A 20,181-nucleotide genomic window follows, 5' to 3' on the forward strand; every position below is an offset into this window, starting at 1 on the left:
AAAATCCAACAAAATGGTGCTAATCCCACTAGGACCACGATCATTGACCATCGAACGCCCATGCTACCGGATTGTAGGGGAACAACGTATCTTGGGTCTTGAGGTGACTGCCTGTCCACAGCGCATGTTAACACTCACGTGCAGGCGGATTCTCACGCGCATCAGAGGACTTTGCGTGAGTCACACTGATCAACGACTCGACCTCCATCAACGAATCCAACTGATTAATACTTACATCCTATCACGGGCATGGTATGTAGCACAACTCCTTACGCTACCGAAACAAACCAGCAGAGCCATCTCACAAACAGTATATTGCCTATTGTGGCGGCGTGCACTATTCAAAGTTGATGCACAGACTTGTACACTGCCAAAAGTCGATAGTCGCCTTGGACTCATTGACTTTCCCCACAAATGTGCGGCAATCCTGATTCACCGTATCGCCACTTTGCGTGAGATTGACCCAGGTGGGACAACAGCGGTGCTTTTCGACCGTTATCGCCTACAATCGGCGCGTGCACCAGTATGCTTGACACATATTCCATTCCGGATGACGACAGTCAAGGACTATCACCTCAATCAAAGTTACATCCTAGCAGTGGCCACCGACAAGGCACGCACATCGAAGCGCCTTTACTAGGCGCTTCGAGGCCAGCTCACACCACACAAATTGGAGGACAGACGACCGTCGGTCATCTGGCACCACGCTTGGGCTAATATCAACCACCTAGCCCTTCCCACAGAAGTTTCAGCGCTATGGTATCGCGTTGTAAACAATTTAATACCCACTAATCATCGCCTGGCGGCCATCCTCCTATGGCCCTCGGCTGCTTGCGGCCGATGTGGTGACGTAGACACCAGAGAGCATCGTCTCCTATGCCCTCACGTCACAGAAGTGTGGGACCTTGCACGTGTGCTATTAACGCTGATCGGTGGGACTACACTGGACTATGTGTCAGTCGACTGGTTCCTTAACCCTGGTATTGAGACCAACCCCCGAACACGACGTAACGCAATGGTGTGTCTCTTGGGCCAAACCATTTTCACGATCTATGACCATTGCCTCGCAGATGCTGTCTCTTTCATGTACTACCTTTGGAGCCAGCATCGCCTGGCGGAATCTGACCGGAAATATACCATTACTTTTGCAAGATTTCTTAAAGTTGCAATGGTTCATGGTTATCAAAAGGTGTTCCGGGCTAACTAAGGCACCTCGTATAAGAATTGCCTGAGTGTACCCCTGGATCTTTGTCACTCGGACTTTCAAACTACCCTTGACTTACCCATACCCCAGATTTGATATTGGCCTTCTGGGCATCACTAGAGTAGACTGTTCTGTGATACTGATAATATGGAAATTGGTAACATGCGAATTGTGTGAACCTTGTATGAAAAATTATTGGAAAATTGGAAAACGCATAATCTATCTTAGAGGATTATTACTTTGTTAATTCTATGGGCGATGGGATTATCTCGCCAGTTCGTTTGAGTGTGCTGCGTCGCTGTTTTTTTTTTTTATTTTGCCTTCATTTCTGTCTTTATTTATTTCTTTCTATTTAGTTTTTAAAATCATCACTTGCCTCACACCTGCAGAGGGAGGTGTGTTTCTGAGTAGTGTGTCGTCGCCCCCTGAGGCATAGCAGAGTATGCCTCCGCTTTTATTTTCGGTTTATGGCAATAAGTCTTGCTACTAACAACACCCTGCTTTACGTGCTGCGTCGACACTAGAGGATGGCGGCATTTTTGGAGAGGAAAAGGTAGGGCTATAGGGGAGGTAGGAGGGAAAAAAAGTGTAGTATCTGTTCTTATCAGCTTAATATCTGATACGTCCTGCATCACACGACCAGAATATTAAACTCATTTTTGGCTTCTGACGGAGTGCTAGGGGCTTGCTCCACCTCTGTAGCGGGTTGGCCCGGCATTGCAGTACCGCCGGGATCGGCCCACCTAAAATTAATTAAAACACAGCCTGAAATGGGTTAACATTCTGCAGTGATCAGATATTCCGCTGGTAGCAAAACTTGTCGTAGTTGTTGATGTGCCCAGTAGTTAGTTGCTTACACACCACGATTTCTTTTAATTAATTTAAGATTATCTTAAGTAATTTTTTTTTTTTTTGCGGTTAGCCGGACCGCACTTGCAGCCGCATTACGCTTGGCTGGTAATTTATGGGGGCACAGGACAGTGCCTTCGGATGCCTCGTTAGCGTCTCTTATGGTCTGGTCACAGATAATTTTAATTAAATTGTTTGGAGTTATAACCTTAGCTCCTCGCGAACGTCGTCGTCGTCGTCGCCGCCGCACGCACGCAGAATACGTGTGTACACACGCACACACACATATGCAGTAGGTGGTGGACGACGTAAGCACTCGGCTAGGTGTAGCTCGCGCCAGTATAGCTCGCACCGGCCTGACGCTGCTGTGGGGCGGCCTCACGGCTTCTCCACTGCCCTGGCAGCTAGCGGCGTTCAAATAGGAGTCGCAGTTTACTCCTCGACATGGAGGGTAGTACTGGGCTGTTGACGAGTGCTCTCGTATATTGTCGTTCCTTCCGGCACTTGCTTTTGCGATGTTTTCGACGGTCGCCTGTTGCCATATCAGCCCGCACCACCGTATGTCACTCCCTCATGTGGAACGCACACGCTGCAAGCATTTAGGCCCTGACACTGCGGTTTTTCATCTCTGGCGGTACTCCGCAAGGATACCGCCCTTCGATTGTGCCATTCCAGCACTAATCGAAGTGCTAGGTTTTCCGGCCTGTTAGGAGACCGCTTCTGCAAAATGTGCGAGGAGATTTTTGCTGGTTGCGAGCTACCCGCCGATTTTCTAGCTGTACGTATTGGCTTTAATCCAAAGGTCACAGGTCACTGATGGGCTAAAGACGTACGTCCCATCACCGTTCTTAACACTGATTTTAAGTTGGTGGCACGAAGTGTGGCTTCACGTCTTAAACAGGGAATGAATAAGGTACTTTGTCCCACTCAATCATGTGGCGCTTCGAATCGAACCACCTTCACCGCTGCTTCTATATACTGTGATGGTGTCTTACTCACCGACCGCCGACGCTCGAACCCCGGCTGCAATTGATCCCTAGATTTCGCCGGTGCCTCCGATAGGGTCTCCCATCCTACCTGCTGGCCGTTATGTAGCGGATGGGTTTCGGGGAGCACTTCATAAGAGTCATCCGGCACTTCTTGGATGGAGCAAATTCCACAATCATTGTGAACGGTTGCAGATCACGACCAATTCCCATCAGACGATCAGTTCGACAAGGGTGTCCCTTGTCAGTGTATTTTATCGCTTTGGCGCTGTACCCCATGCTGCGTGACATCGGACGGATGGTCGATGGTGTTCCTTTCCCAGGCGTCACCTTCCGCAGTGTGGCGTAGGCGGATGGTGTAGGTGTGTTTGTAGCAAACGCCAGGGACATCGATTCGGTTCGCCGAGTCCTCCACGTTTATGAACGAGCATCCGGTGGCATGTTAAAATCCAACAAAATGGTGCTAATCCCACTAGGACCACGATCATTGACCATCGAACGCCCATGCTACCGGATTGTAGGGGAACAACGTATCTTGGGTCTTGAGGTGACTGCCTGTCCACAGCGCATGTTAACACTCACGTGCAGGCGGATTCTCACGCGCATCAGAGGACTTTGCGTGAGTCACACTGATCAACGACTCGACCTCCATCAACGAATCCAACTGATTAATACTTACATCCTATCACGGGCATGGTATGTAGCACAACTCCTTACGCTACCGAAACAAACCAGCAGAGCCATCTCACAAACAGTATATTGCCTATTGTGGCGGCGTGCACTATTCAAAGTTGATGCACAGACTTGTACACTGCCAAAAGTCGATAGTCGCCTTGGACTCATTGACTTTCCCCACAAATGTGCGGCAATCCTGATTCACCGTATCGCCACTTTGCGTGAGATTGACCCAGGTGGGACAACAGCGGTGCTTTTCGACCGTTATCGCCTACAATCGGCGCGTGCACCAGTATGCTTGACACATATTCCATTCCGGATGACGACAGTCAAGGACTATCACCTCAATCAAAGTTACATCCTAGCAGTGGCCACCGACAAGGCACGCACATCGAAGCGCCTTTACTAGGCGCTTCGAGGCCAGCTCACACCACACAAATTGGAGGACAGACGACCGTCGGTCATCTGGCACCACGCTTGGGCTAATATCAACCACCTAGCCCTTCCCACAGAAGTTTCAGCGCTATGGTATCGCGTTGTAAACAATTTAATACCCACTAATCATCGCCTGGCGGCCATCCTCCTATGGCCCTCGGCTGCTTGCGGCCGATGTGGTGACGTAGACACCAGAGAGCATCGTCTCCTATGCCCTCACGTCACAGAAGTGTGGGACCTTGCACGTGTGCTATTAACGCTGATCGGTGGGACTACACTGGACTATGTGTCAGTCGACTGGTTCCTTAACCCTGGTATTGAGACCAACCCCCGAACACGACGTAACGCAATGGTGTGTCTCTTGGGCCAAACCATTTTCACGATCTATGACCATTGCCTCGCAGATGCTGTCTCTTTCATGTACTACCTTTGGAGCCAGCATCGCCTGGCGGAATCTGACCGGAAATATACCATTACTTTTGCAAGATTTCTTAAAGTTGCAATGGTTCATGGTTATCAAAAGGTGTTCCGGGCTAACTAAGGCACCTCGTATAAGAATTGCCTGAGTGTACCCCTGGATCTTTGTCACTCGGACTTTCAAACTACCCTTGACTTACCCATACCCCAGATTTGATATTGGCCTTCTGGGCATCACTAGAGTAGACTGTTCTGTGATACTGATAATATGGAAATTGGTAACATGCGAATTGTGTGAACCTTGTATGAAAAATTATTGGAAAATTGGAAAACGCATAATCTATCTTAGAGGATTATTACTTTGTTAATTCTATGGGCGATGGGATTATCTCGCCAGTTCGTTTGAGTGTGCTGCGTCGCTGTTTTTTTTTTTTATTTTGCCTTCATTTCTGTCTTTATTTATTTCTTTCTATTTAGTTTTTAAAATCATCACTTGCCTCACACCTGCAGAGGGAGGTGTGTTTCTGAGTAGTGTGTCGTCGCCCCCTGAGGCATAGCAGAGTATGCCTCCGCTTTTATTTTCGGTTTATGGCAATAAGTCTTGCTACTAACAACACCCTGCTTTACGTGCTGCGTCGACACTAGAGGATGGCGGCATTTTTGGAGAGGAAAAGGTAGGGCTATAGGGGAGGTAGGAGGGAAAAAAAGTGTAGTATCTGTTCTTATCAGCTTAATATCTGATACGTCCTGCATCACACGACCAGAATATTAAACTCATTTTTGGCTTCTGACGGAGTGCTAGGGGCTTGCTCCACCTCTGTAGCGGGTTGGCCCGGCATTGCAGTACCGCCGGGATCGGCCCACCTAAAATTAATTAAAACACAGCCTGAAATGGGTTAACATTCTGCAGTGATCAGATATTCCGCTGGTAGCAAAACTTGTCGTAGTTGTTGATGTGCCCAGTAGTTAGTTGCTTACACATCACGATTTCTTTTAATTAATTTAAGATTATCTTAAGTAATTTTTTTTTTTTTTGCGGTTAGCCGGACCGCACTTGCAGCCGCATTACGCTAGGCTGGTAATTTATGGGGGCACAGGACAGTGCCTTCGGATGCCTCGTTAGCGTCTCTTATGGTCTGGTCACAGATAATTTTAATTAAATTGTTTGGAGTTATAACCTTAGCTCCTCGCGAACGTCGTCGTCGTCGTCGCCGCCGCACGCACGCAGAATACGTGTGTACACACGCACACACACATATGCAGTAGGTGGTGGACGACGTAAGCACTCGGCTAGGTGTAGCTCGCGCCAGTATAGCTCGCACCGGCCTGACGCTGCTGTGGGGCGGCCTCACGGCTTCTCCACTGCCCTGGCAGCTAGCGGCGTTCAAATAGGAGTCGCAGTTTACTCCTCGACATGGAGGGTAGTACTGGGCTGTTGACGAGTGCTCTCGTATATTGTCGTTCCTTCCGGCACTTGCTTTTGCGATGTTTTCGACGGTCGCCTGTTGCCATATCAGCCCGCACCACCGTATGTCACTCCCTCATGTGGAACGCACACGCTGCAAGCATTTAGGCCCTGACACTGCGGTTTTTCATCTCTGGCGGTACTCCGCAAGGATACCGCCCTTCGATTGTGCCATTCCAGCACTAATCGAAGTGCTAGGTTTTCCAGCCTGTTAGGAGACCGCTTCTGCAAAATGTGCGAGGAGATTTTTGCTGGTTGCGAGCTACCCGCCGATTTTCTAGCTGTACGTATTGGCTTTAATCCAAAGGTCACAGGTCACTGATGGGCTAAAGACGTACGTCCCATCACCGTTCTTAACACTGATTTTAAGTTGGTGGCACGAAGTGTGGCTTCACGTCTTAAACAGGGAATGAATAAGGTACTTTGTCCCACTCAATCATGTGGCGTTTCGAATCGAACCACCTTCACCGCTGCTTCTATATACCGTGAAGCTGTCTTACTCACCCACCGCCGACGCTCGAACCCCGGCTGCAATTGATCCCTAGATTTCGCCGGTGCCTCCGATAGGGTCTCCCATCCTACCTGCTGGCCGTTAGGTAGTGGATGGGTTTCGGGGAGCACTTCATAAGAGTCATCCGGCACTTCTTGGATGGAGCAAATTCCACAATCATTGTGAACGGTTGCAGATCACGACCAATTCCCATCAGACGATCAGTTCGACAAGGGTGTCCCTTGTCAGTGTATTTTATCGCTTTGGCGCTGTACCCCATGCTGCGTGACATCGGACGGATGGTCGATGGTGTTCCTTTCCCAGGCGTCACCTTCCGCAGTGTGGCGTAGGCGGATGGTGTAGGTGTGTTTGTAGCAAACGCCAGGGACATCGATTCGGTTCGCCGAGTCCTCCACGTTTATGAACGAGCATCCGGTGGCATGTTAAAATCCAACAAAATGGTGCTAATCCCACTAGGACCACGATCATTGACCATCGAACGCCCATGCTACCGGATTGTAGGGGAACAACGTATCTTGGGTCTTGAGGTGACTGCCTGTCCACAGCGCATGTTAACACTCACGTGCAGGCGGATTCTCACGCGCATCAGAGGACTTTGCGTGAGTCACACTGATCAACGACTCGACCTCCATCAACGAATCCAACTGATTAATACTTACATCCTATCACGGGCATGGTATGTAGCACAACTCCTTACGCTACCGAAACAAACCAGCAGAGTTATCTCACAAACAGTATATTGCCTATTGTGGCGGCGTGCACTATTCAAAGTTGATGCACAGACTTGTACACTGCCAAAAGTCGATAGTCGCCTTGGACTCATTGACTTTCCCCACAAATGTGCGGCAATCCTGATTCACCGTATCGCCACTTTGCGTGAGATTGACCCAGGTGGGACAACAGCGGTGCTTTTCGACCGTTATCGCCTACAATCGGCGCGTGCACCAGTATGCTTGACACATATTCCATTCCGGATGACGACAGTCAAGGACTATCACCTCAATCAAAGTTACATCCTAGCAGTGGCCACCGACAAGGCACGCACATCGAAGCGCCTTTACTAGGCGCTTCGAGGCCAGCTCACACCACACAAATTGGAGGACAGACGACCGTCGGTCATCTGGCACCACGCTTGGGCTAATATCAACCACCTAGCCCTTCCCACAGAAGTTTCAGCGCTATGGTATCGCGTTGTAAACAATTTAATACCCACTAATCATCGCCTGGCGGCCATCCTCCTATGGCCCTCGGCTGCTTGCGGCCGATGTGGTGACGTAGACACCAGAGAGCATCGTCTCCTATGCCCTCACGTCACAGAAGTGTGGGACCTTGCACGTGTGCTATTAACGCTGATCGGTGGGACTACACTGGACTATGTGTCAGTCGACTGGTTCCTTAACCCTGGTATTCAGACCAACCCCCGAACACGACGTAACGCAATGGTGTGTCTCTTGGGCCAAACCATTTTCACGATCTATGACCATTGCCTCGCAGATGCTGTCTCTTTCATGGACTACCTTTGGAGCCAGCATCGCCTGGCGGAATCTGACCGGAAATATACCATTACTTTTGCAAGATTTCTTAAAGTTGCAATGGTTCATGGTTATCAAAAGGTGTTCCGGGCTAACTAAGGCACCTCGTATAAGAATTGCCTGAGTGTACCCCTGGATCTTTGTCACTCGGACTTTCAAACTACCCTTGACTTACCCATACCCCAGATTTGATATTGGCCTTCTGGGCATCACTAGAGTAGACTGTTCTGTGATACTGATAATATGGAAATTGGTAACATGCGAATTGTGTGAACCTTGTATGAAAAATTATTGGAAAATTGGAAAACGCATAATCTATCTTAGAGGATTATTACTTTGTTAATTCTATGGGCGATGGGATTATCTCGCCAGTTCGTTTGAGTGTGCTGCGTCGCTGTTTTTTTTTTTTATTTTGCCTTCATTTCTGTCTTTATTTATTTCTTTCTATTTAGTTTTTAAAATCATCACTTGCCTCACACCTGCAGAGGGAGGTGTGTTTCTGAGTAGTGTGTCGTCGCCCCCTGAGGCATAGCAGAGTATGCCTCCGCTTTTATTTTCGGTTTATGGCAATAAGTCTTGCTACTAACAACACCCTGCTTTACGTGCTGCGTCGACACTAGAGGATGGCGGCATTTTTGGAGAGGAAAAGGTAGGGCTATAGGGGAGGTAGGAGGGAAAAAAAGTGTAGTATCTGTTCTTATCAGCTTAATATCTGATACGTCCTGCATCACACGACCAGAATATTAAACTCATTTTTGGCTTCTGACGGAGTGCTAGGGGCTTGCTCCACCTCTGTAGCGGGTTGGCCCGGCATTGCAGTACCGCCGGGATCGGCCCACCTAAAATTAATTAAAACACAGCCTGAAATGGGTTAACATTCTGCAGTGATCAGATATTCCGCTGGTAGCAAAACTTGTCGTAGTTGTTGATGTGCCCAGTAGTTAGTTGCTTACACACCACGATTTCTTTTAATTAATTTAAGATTATCTTAAGTAATTTTTTTTTTTTTTTTTGCGGTTAGCCGGACCGCACTTGCAGCCGCATTACGCTAGGCTGGTAATTTATGGGGGCACAGGACAGTGCCTTCGGATGCCTCGTTAGCGTCTCTTATGGTCTGGTCACAGATAATTTTAATTAAATTGTTTGGAGTTATAACCTTAGCTCCTCGCGAACGTCGTCGTCGTCGTCGCCGCCGCACGCACGCAGAATACGTGTGTACACACGCACACACACATATGCAGTAGGTGGTGGACGACGTAAGCACTCGGCTAGGTGTAGCTCGCGCCAGTATAGCTCGCACCGGCCTGACGCTGCTGTGGGGCGGCCTCACGGCTTCTCCACTGCCCTGGCAGCTAGCGGCGTTCAAATAGGAGTCGCAGTTTACTCCTCGACATGGAGGGTAGTACTGGGCTGTTGACGAGTGCTCTCGTATATTGTCGTTCCTTCCGGCACTTGCTTTTGCGATGTTTTCGACGGTCGCCTGTTGCCATATCAGCCCGCACCACCGTATGTCACTCCCTCATGTGGAACGCACACGCTGCAAGCATTTAGGCCCTGACACTGCGGTTTTTCATCTCTGGCGGTACTCCGCAAGGATACCGCCCTTCGATTGTGCCATTCCAGCACTAATCGAAGTGCTAGGTTTTCCGGCCTGTTAGGAGACCGCTTCTGCAAAATGTGCGAGGAGATTTTTGCTGGTTGCGAGCTACCCGCCGATTTTCTAGCTGTACATATTGGCTTTAATCCAAAGGTCACAGGTCACTGATGGGCTAAAGACGTACGTCCCATCACCGTTCTTAACACTGCTTTTAAGTTGGTGGCACGAAGTGTGGCTTCACGTCTTAAACAGGGAATGAATAAGGTACTTTGTCCCACTCAATCATGTGGCGTTTCGAATCGAACCACCTTCACCGCTGCTTCTATATACCGTGATGCTGTCTTACTCACCCACCGCCGACGCTCGAACCCCGGCTGCAATTGATCCCTAGATTTCGCCGGTGCCTCCCATAGGGTCTCCCATCCTACCTGCTGGCCGTTATGTAGCGGATGGGTTTCGGGGAGCACTTCATAAGAGTCATCCGGCACTTCTTGGATGGAGCAAATTCCACAATCATTGTGAACGGTTGCAGATCACGACCAATTCCCATCAGACGATCAGTTCGACAAGGGTGTCCCTTGTCAGTGTATTTTATCGCTTTGGCGCTGTACCCCATGCTGCGTGACATCGGACGGATGGTCGATGGTGTTCCTTTCCCAGGCGTCACCTTCCGCAGTGTGGCGTAGGCGGATGGTGTAGGTGTGTTTGTAGCAAACGCCAGGGACATCGATTCGGTTCGCCGAGTCCTCCACGTTTATGAACGAGCATCCGGTGCCATGTTAAAATCCAACAAAATGGTGCTAATCCCACTAGGACCACGATCATTGACCATCGAACGCCCATGCTACCGGATTGTAGGGGAACAACGTATCTTGGGTCTTGAGGTGACTGCCTGTCCACAGCGCATGTTAACACTCACGTGCAGGCGGATTCTCACGCGCATCAGAGGACTTTGCGTGAGTCACACTGATCAACGACTCGACCTCCATCAACGAATCCAACTGATTAATACTTACATCCTATCACGGGCATGGTATGTAGCACAACTCCTTACGCTACCGAAACAAACCAGCAGAGCCATCTCACAAACAGTATATTGCCTATTGTGGCGGCGTGCACTATTCAAAGTTGATGCACAGTCTTGTACACTGCCAAAAGTCGATAGTCGCCTTGGACTCATTGACTTTCCCCACAAATGTGCGGCAATCCTGATTCACCGTATCGCCACTTTGCGTGAGATTGACCCAGGTGGGACAACAGCGGTGCTTTTCGACCGTTATCGCCTACAATCGGCGCGTGCACCAGTATGCTTGACACATATTCCATTCCGGATGACGACAGTCAAGGACTATCACCTCAATCAAAGTTACATCCTAGCAGTGGCCACCGACAAGGCACGCACATCGAAGCGCCTTTACTAGGCGCTTCGAGGCCAGCTCACACCACACAAATTGGAGGACAGACGACCGTCGGTCATCTGGCACCACGCTTGGGCTAATATCAACCACCTAGCCCTTCCCACAGAAGTTTCAGCGCTATGGTATCGCGTTGTAAACAATTTAATACCCACTAATCATCGCCTGGCGGCCATCCTCCTATGGCCCTCGGCTGCTTGCGGCCGATGTGGTGACGTAGACACCAGAGAGCATCGTCTCCTATGCCCTCACGTCACAGAAGTGTGGGACCTTGCACGTGTGCTATTAACGCTGATCGGTGGGACTACACTGGACTATGTGTCAGTCGACTGGTTCCTTAACCCTGGTATTCAGACCAACCCCCGAACACGACGTAACGCAATGGTGTGTCTCTTGGGCCAAACCATTTTCACGATCTATGACCATTGCCTCGCAGATGCTGTCTCTTTCATGGACTACCTTTGGAGCCAGCATCGCCTGGCGGAATCTGACCGGAAATATACCATTACTTTTGCAAGATTTCTTAAAGTTGCAATGGTTCATGGTTATCAAAAGGTGTTCCGGGCTAACTAAGGCACCTCGTATAAGAATTGCCTGAGTGTACCCCTGGATCTTTGTCACTCGGACTTTCAAACTACCCTTGACTTACCCATACCCCAGATTTGATATTGGCCTTCTGGGCATTACTAGAGTAGACTGTTCTGTGATACTGATAATATGGAAATTGGTAACATGCGAATTGTGTGAACCTTGTATGAAAAATTATTGGAAAATTGGAAAACGCATAATCTATCTTAGAGGATTATTACTTTGTTAATTCTATGGGCGATGGGATTATCTCGCCAGTTCGTTTGAGTGTGCTGCGTCGCTGTTTTTTTTTTATTTTGCCTTCATTTCTGTCTTTATTTATTTCTTTCTATTTAGTTTTTAAAATCATCACTTGCCTCACACCTGCAGAGGGAGGTGTGTTTCTGAGTAGTGTGTCGTCGCCCCCTGAGGCATAGCAGAGTATGCCTCCGCTTTTATTTTCGGTTTATGGCAATAAGTCTTGCTACTAACAACACCCTGCTTTACGTGCTGCGTCGACACTAGAGGATGGCGGCATTTTTGGAGAGGAAAAGGTAGGGCTATAGGGGAGGTAGGAGGGAAAAAAAGTGTAGTATCTGTTCTTATCAGCTTAATATCTGATACGTCCTGCATCACACGACCAGAATATTAAACTCATTTTTGGCTTCTGACGGAGTGCTAGGGGCTTGCTCCACCTCTGTAGCGGGTTGGCCCGGCATTGCAGTACCGCCGGGATCGGCCCACCTAAAATTAATTAAAACACAGCCTGAAATGGGTTAACATTCTGCAGTGATCAGATATTCCGCTGGTAGCAAAACTTGTCGTAGTTGTTGATGTGCCCAGTAGTTAGTTGCTTACACACCACGATTTCTTTTAATTAATTTAAGATTATCTTAAGTAATTTTTTTTTTTTTTTTTGCGGTTAGCCGGACCGCACTTGCAGCCGCATTACGCTAGGCTGGTAATTTATGGGGGCACAGGACAGTGCCTTCGGATGCCTCGTTAGCGTCTCTTATGGTCTGGTCACAGATAATTTTAATTAAATTGTTTGGAGTTATAACCTTAGCTCCTCGCGAACGTCGTCGTCGTCGCCGCCGCACGCACGCAGAATACGTGTGTACACACGCACACACACATATGCAGTAGGTGGTGGACGACGTAAGCACTCGGCTAGGTGTAGCTCGCGCCAGTATAGCTCGCACCGGCCTGACGCTGCTGTGGGGCGGCCTCACGGCTTCTCCACTGCCCTGGCAGCTAGCGGCGTTCAAATAGGAGTCGCAGTTTACTCCTCGACATGGAGGGTAGTACTGGGCTGTTGACGAGTGCTCTCGTATATTGTCGTTCCTTCCGGCACTTGCTTTTGCGATGTTTTCGACGGTCGCCTGTTGCCATATCAGCCCGCACCACCGTATGTCACTCCCTCATGTGGAACGCACACGCTGCAAGCATTTAGGCCCTGACACTGCGGTTTTTCATCTCTGGCGGTACTCCGCAAGGATACCGCCCTTCGATTGTGCCATTCCAGCACTAATCGAAGTGCTAGGTTTTCCGGCCTGTTAGGAGACCGCTTCTGCAAAATGTGCGAGGAGATTTTTGCTGGTTGCGAGCTACCCGCCGATTTTCTAGCTGTACGTATTGGCTTTAATCCAAAGGTCACAGGTCACTGATGGGCTAAAGACGTACGTCCCATCACCGTTCTTAACACTGCTTTTAAGTTGGTGGCACGAAGTGTGGCTTCACGTCTTAAACAGGGAATGAATAAGGTACTTTGTCCCACTCAATCATGTGGCGTTTCGAATCGAACCACCTTCACCGCTGCTTCTATATACCGTGATGCTGTCTTACTCACCCACCGCCGACGCTCGAACCCCGGCTGCAATTGATCCCTAGATTTCGCCGGTGCCTCCCATAGGGTCTCCCATCCTACCTGCTGGCCGTTATGTAGCGGATGGGTTTCGGGGAGCACTTCATAAGAGTCATCCGGCACTTCTTGGATGGAGCAAATTCCACAATCATTGTGAACGGTTGCAGATCACGACCAATTCCCATCAGACGATCAGTTCGACAAGGGTGTCCCTTGTCAGTGTATTTTATCGCTTTGGCGCTGTACCCCATGCTGCGTGACATCGGACGGATGGTCGATGGTGTTCCTTTCCCAGGCGTCACCTTCCGCAGTGTGGCGTAGGCGGATGGTGTAGGTGTGTTTGTAGCAAACGCCAGGGACATCGATTCGGTTCGCCGAGTCCTCCACGTTTATGAACGAGCATCCGGTGCCATGTTAAAATCCAACAAAATGGTGCTAATCCCACTAGGACCACGATCATTGACCATCGAACGCCCATGCTACCGGATTGTAGGGGAACAACGTATCTTGGGTCTTGAGGTGACTGCCTGTCCACAGCGCATGTTAACACTCACGTGCAGGCGGATTCTCACGCGCATCAGAGGACTTTGCGTGAGTCACACTGATCAACGACTCGACCTCCATCAACGAATCCAACTGATTAATACTTACATCCTATCACGGGCATGGTATGTAGCACAACTCCTTACGCTACCGAAACAAACCAGCAGAGCCATCTCACAAACAGTATATTGCCTATTGTGGCGGCGTGCACTATTCAAAGTTGATGCACAGTCTTGTACACTGCCAAAAGTCGATAGTCGCCTTGGACTCATTGACTTTCCCCACAAATGTGCGGCAATCCTGATTCACCGTATCGCCACTTTGCGTGAGATTGACCCAGGTGGGACAACAGCGGTGCTTTTCGACCGTTATCGCCTACAATCGGCGCGTGCACCAGTATGCTTGACACATATTCCATTCCGGATGACGACAGTCAAGGACTATCACCTCAATCAAAGTTACATCCTAGCAGTGGCCACCGACAAGGCACGCACATCGAAGCGCCTTTACTAGGCGCTTCGAGGCCAGCTCACACCACACAAATTGGAGGACAGACGACCGTCGGTCATCTGGCACCACGCTTGGGCTAATATCAACCACGTAGCCCTTCCCACAGAAGTTTCAGCGCTATGGTATCGCGTTGTAAACAATTTAATACCCACTAATCATCGCCTGGCGGCCATCCTCCTATGGCCCTCGGCTGCTTGCGGCCGATGTGGTGACGTAGACACCAGAGAGCATCGTCTCCTATGCCCTCACGTCACAGAAGTGTGGGACCTTGCACGTGTGCTATTAACGCTGATCGGTGGGACTACACCGGACTATGTGTCAGTCGACTGGTTCCTTAACCCTGGTATTCAGACCAACCCCCGAACACGACGTAACGCAATGGTGTGTCTCTTGGGCCAAACCATTTTCACGATCTATGACCTTTGCCTCGCAGATGCTGTCTCTTTCATGGACTACCTTTGGAGCCAGCATCGCCTGGCGGAATCTGACCGGAAATATACCATTACTTTTGCAAGATTTCTTAAAGTTGCAATGGTTCATGGTTATCAAAAGGTGTTCCGGGCTATCTAAGGCACCTCGTATAAGAATTGCCTGAGTGTACCCCTGGATCTTTGTCACTCGGACTTTCAAACTACCCTTGACTTACCCATACCCCAGATTTGATATTGGCCTTCTGGGCATCACTAGAGTAGACTGTTCTGTGATACTGATAATATGGAAATTGGTAACATGCGAATTGTGTGAACCTTGTATGAAAAATTATTGGAAAATTGGAAAACGCATAATCTATCTTAGAGGATTATTACTTTGTTAATTCTATGGGCGATGGGATTATCTCGCCAGTTCGTTTGAGTGTGCTGCGTCGCTGTTTTTTTTTTTATTTTGCCTTCATTTCTGTCTTTATTTATTTCTTTCTATTTAGTTTTTAAAATCATCACTTGCCTCACACCTGCAGAGGGAGGTGTGTTTCTGAGTAGTGTGTCGTCGCCCCCTGAGGCATAGCAGAGTATGCCTCCGCTTTTATTTTCGGTTTATGGCAATAAGTCTTGCTACTAACAACACCCTGCTTTACGTGCTGCGTCGACACTAGAGGATGGCGGCATTTTTGGAGAGGAAAAGGTAGGGCTATAGGGGAGGTAGGAGGGAAAAAAAGTGTAGTATCTGTTCTTATCAGCTTAATATCTGATACGTCCTGCATCACACGACCAGAATATTAAACTCATTTTTGGCTTCTGACGGAGTGCTAGGGGCTTGCTCCACCTCTGTAGCGGGTTGGCCCGGCATTGCAGTACCGCCGGGATCGGCCCACCTAAAATTAATTAAAACACAGCCTGAAATGGGTTAACATTCTGCAGTGATCAGATATTCCGCTGGTAGCAAAACTTGTCGTAGTTGTTGATGTGCCCAGTAGTTAGTTGCTTACACACCACGATTTCTTTTAATTAATTTAAGATTATCTTAAGTAATTTTTTTTTTTTTTTTTGCGGTTAGCCGGACCGCACTTGCAGCCGCATTACGCTAGGCTGGTAATTTATGGGGGCACAGGACAGTGCCTTCGGATGCCTCGTTAGCGTCTCTTATGGTCTGGTCACAGATAATTTTAATTAAATTGTTTGGAGTTATAACCTTAGCTCCTCGCGAACGTCGTCGTCGTCGTCGTCGCCGCCGCACGCACGCAGAATACGTGTGTACACACGCACACACACATATGCAGTAGGTGGTGGACGACGTAAGCACTCGGCTAGGTGTAGCTCGCGCCAGTATAGCTCGCACCGGCCTGACGCTGCTGTGGGGCGGCCTCACGGCTTCTCCACTGCCCTGGCAGCTAGCGGCGTTCAAATAGGAGTCGCAGTTTACTCCTCGACATGGAGGGTAGTACTGGGCTGTTGACGAGTGCTCTCGTATATTGTCGTTCCTTCCGGCACTTGCTTTTGCGATGTTTTCGACGGTCGCCTGTTGCCATATCAGCCCGCACCACCGTATGTCACTCCCTCATGTGGAACGCACACGCTGCAAGCATTTAGGCCCTGACACTGCGGTTTTTCATCTCTGGCGGTACTCCGCAAGGATACCGCCCTTCGATTGTGCCATTCCAGCACTAATCGAAGTGCTAGGTTTTCCGGCCTGTTAGGAGACCGCTTCTGCAAAATGTGCGAGGAGATTTTTGCTGGTTGCGAGCTACCCGCCGATTTTCTAGCTGTACGTATTGGCTTTAATCCAAAGGTCACAGGTCACTGATGGGCTAAAGACGTACGTCCCATCACCGTTCTTAACACTGCTTTTAAGTTGGTGGCACGAAGTGTGGCTTCACGTCTTAAACAGGGAATGAATAAGGTACTTTGTCCCACTCAATCATGTGGCGTTTCGAATCGAACCACCTTCACCGCTGCTTCTATATACCGTGATGCTGTCTTACTCACCCACCGCCGACGCTCGAACCCCGGCTGCAATTGATCCCTAGATTTCGCCGGTGCCTCCCATAGGGTCTCCCATCCTACCTGCTGGCCGTTATGTAGCGGATGGGTTTCGGGGAGCACTTCATAAGAGTCATCCGGCACTTCTTGGATGGAGCAAATTCCACAATCATTGTGAACGGTTGCAGATCACGACCAATTCCCATCAGACGATCAGTTCGACAAGGGTGTCCCTTGTCAGTGTATTTTATCGCTTTGGCGCTGTACCCCATGCTGCGTGACATCGGACGGATGGTCGATGGTGTTCCTTTCCCAGGCGTCACCTTCCGCAGTGTGGCGTAGGCGGATGGTGTAGGTGTGTTTGTAGCAAACGCCAGGGACATCGATTCGGTTCGCCGAGTCCTCCACGTTTATGAACGAGCATCCGGTGCCATGTTAAAATCCAACAAAATGGTGCTAATCCCACTAGGACCACGATCATTGACCATCGAACGCCCATGCTACCGGATTGTAGGGGAACAACGTATCTTGGGTCTTGAGGTGACTGCCTGTCCACAGCGCATGTTAACACTCACGTGCAGGCGGATTCTCACGCGCATCAGAGGACTTTGCGTGAGTCACACTGATCAACGACTCGACCTCCATCAACGAATCCAACTGATTAATACTTACATCCTATCACGGGCATGGTATGTAGCACAACTCCTTACGCTACCGAAACAAACCAGCAGAGCCATCTCACAAACAGTATATTGCCTATTGTGGCGGCGTGCACTATTCAAAGTTGATGCACAGTCTTGTACACTGCCAAAAGTCGATAGTCGCCTTGGACTCATTGACTTTCCCCACAAATGTGCGGCAATCCTGATTCACCGTATCGCCACTTTGCGTGAGATTGACCCAGGTGGGACAACAGCGGTGCTTTTCGACCGTTATCGCCTACAATCGGCGCGTGCACCAGTATGCTTGACACATATTCCATTCCGGATGACGACAGTCAAGGACTATCACCTCAATCAAAGTTACATCCTAGCAGTGGCCACCGACAAGGCACGCACATCGAAGCGCCTTTACTAGGCGCTTCGAGGCCAGCTCACACCACACAAATTGGAGGACAGACGACCGTCGGTCATCTGGCACCACGCTTGGGCTAATATCAACCACGTAGCCCTTCCCACAGAAGTTTCAGCGCTATGGTATCGCGTTGTAAACAATTTAATACCCACTAATCATCGCCTGGCGGCCATCCTCCTATGGCCCTCGGCTGCTTGCGGCCGATGTGGTGACGTAGACACCAGAGAGCATCGTCTCCTATGCCCTCACGTCACAGAAGTGTGGGACCTTGCACGTGTGCTATTAACGCTGATCGGTGGGACTACACTGGACTATGTGTCAGTCGACTGGTTCCTTAACCCTGGTATTCAGACCAACCCCCGAACACGACGTAACGCAATGGTGTGTCTCTTGGGCCAAACCATTTTCACGATCTATGACCATTGCCTCGCAGATGCTGTCTCTTTCATGGACTACCTTTGGAGCCAGCATCGCCTGGCGGAATCTGACCGGAAATATACCATTACTTTTGCAAGATTTCTTAAAGTTGCAATGGTTCATGGTTATCAAAAGGTGTTCCGGGCTAACTAAGGCACCTCGAATAAGAATTGCCTGAGTGTACCCCTGGATCTTTGTCACTCGGACTTTCAAACTACCCTTGACTTACCCATACCCCAGATTTGATATTGGCCTTCTGGGCATTACTAGAGTAGACTGTTCTGTGATACTGATAATATGGAAATTGGTAACATGCGAATTGTGTGAACCTTGTATGAAAAATTATTGGAAAATTGGAAAACGCATAATCTATCTTAGAGGATTATTACTTTGTTAATTCTATGGGCGATGGGATTATCTCGCCAGTTCGTTTGAGTGTGCTGCGTCGCTGTTTTTTTTTTATTTTGCCTTCATTTCTGTCTTTATTTATTTCTTTCTATTTAGTTTTTAAAATCATCACTTGCCTCACACCTGCAGAGGGAGGTGTGTTTCTGAGTAGTGTGTCGTCGCCCCCTGAGGCATAGCAGAGTATGCCTCCGCTTTTATTTTCGGTTTATGGCAATAAGTCTTGCTACTAACAACACCCTGCTTTACGTGCTGCGTCGACACTAGAGGATGGCGGCATTTTTGGAGAGGAAAAGGTAGGGCTATAGGGGAGGTAGGAGGGAAAAAAAGTGTAGTATCTGTTCTTATCAGCTTAATATCTGATACGTCCTGCATCACACGACCAGAATATTAAACTCATTTTTGGCTTCTGACGGAGTGCTAGGGGCTTGCTCCACCTCTGTAGCGGGTTGGCCCGGCATTGCAGTACCGCCGGGATCGGCCCACCTAAAATTAATTAAAACACAGCCTGAAATGGGTTAACATTCTGCAGTGATCAGATATTCCGCTGGTAGCAAAACTTGTCGTAGTTGTTGATGTGCCCAGTAGTTAGTTGCTTACACACCACGATTTCTTTTAATTAATTTAAGATTATCTTAAGTAATTTTTTTTTTTTTTTTTGCGGTTAGCCGGACCGCACTTGCAGCCGCATTACGCTAGGCTGGTAATTTATGGGGGCACAGGACAGTGCCTTCGGATGCCTCGTTAGCGTCTCTTATGGTCTGGTCACAGATAATTTTAATTAAATTGTTTGGAGTTATAACCTTAGCTCCTCGCGAACGTCGTCGTCGTCGTCGCCGCCGCACGCACGCAGAATACGTGTGTACACACGCACACACACATATGCAGTAGGTGGTGGACGACGTAAGCACTCGGCTAGGTGTAGCTCGCGCCAGTATAGCTCGCACCGGCCTGACGCTGCTGTGGGGCGGCCTCACGGCTTCTCCACTGCCCTGGCAGCTAGCGGCGTTCAAATAGGAGTCGCAGTTTACTCCTCGACATGGAGGGTAGTACTGGGCTGTTGACGAGTGCTCTCGTATATTGTCGTTCCTTCCGGCACTTGCTTTTGCGATGTTTTCGACGGTCGCCTGTTGCCATATCAGCCCGCACCACCGTATGTCACTCCCTCATGTGGAACGCACACGCTGCAAGCATTTAGGCCCTGACACTGCGGTTTTTCATCTCTGGCGGTACTCCGCAAGGATACCGCCCTTCGATTGTGCCATTCCAGCACTAATCGAAGTGCTAGGTTTTCCGGCCTG

The 20,181-nt window shown here is 49.2% G+C and overlaps 6 pseudogenes; all 6 read left to right on the forward strand.

Annotated features, from left to right (window-relative positions):
* Nucleotides 1-1,739: 1,739 nt before the first annotated feature.
* LOC124719492 lies at nucleotides 1,740-1,952 on the forward strand (annotated as a pseudogene).
* A 3,270-nt stretch (nucleotides 1,953-5,222) lies between these two features.
* Nucleotides 5,223-5,435, forward strand: LOC124719503 (annotated as a pseudogene).
* A 3,270-nt stretch (nucleotides 5,436-8,705) lies between these two features.
* On the forward strand, nucleotides 8,706-8,918 carry LOC124719514 (annotated as a pseudogene).
* A 3,271-nt stretch (nucleotides 8,919-12,189) lies between these two features.
* Nucleotides 12,190-12,402, forward strand: LOC124719537 (annotated as a pseudogene).
* A 3,269-nt stretch (nucleotides 12,403-15,671) lies between these two features.
* On the forward strand, nucleotides 15,672-15,884 carry LOC124719548 (annotated as a pseudogene).
* A 3,274-nt stretch (nucleotides 15,885-19,158) lies between these two features.
* Nucleotides 19,159-19,371, forward strand: LOC124719559 (annotated as a pseudogene).
* The last annotated feature ends 810 nt before the right edge of the window (nucleotides 19,372-20,181 follow it).

The sequence above is a fragment of the Schistocerca piceifrons genome, chromosome 1 (genome assembly GCF_021461385.2).
Source record: "Schistocerca piceifrons isolate TAMUIC-IGC-003096 chromosome 1, iqSchPice1.1, whole genome shotgun sequence".
Lineage (NCBI taxonomy): Eukaryota > Metazoa > Arthropoda > Insecta > Orthoptera > Acrididae > Schistocerca > Schistocerca piceifrons.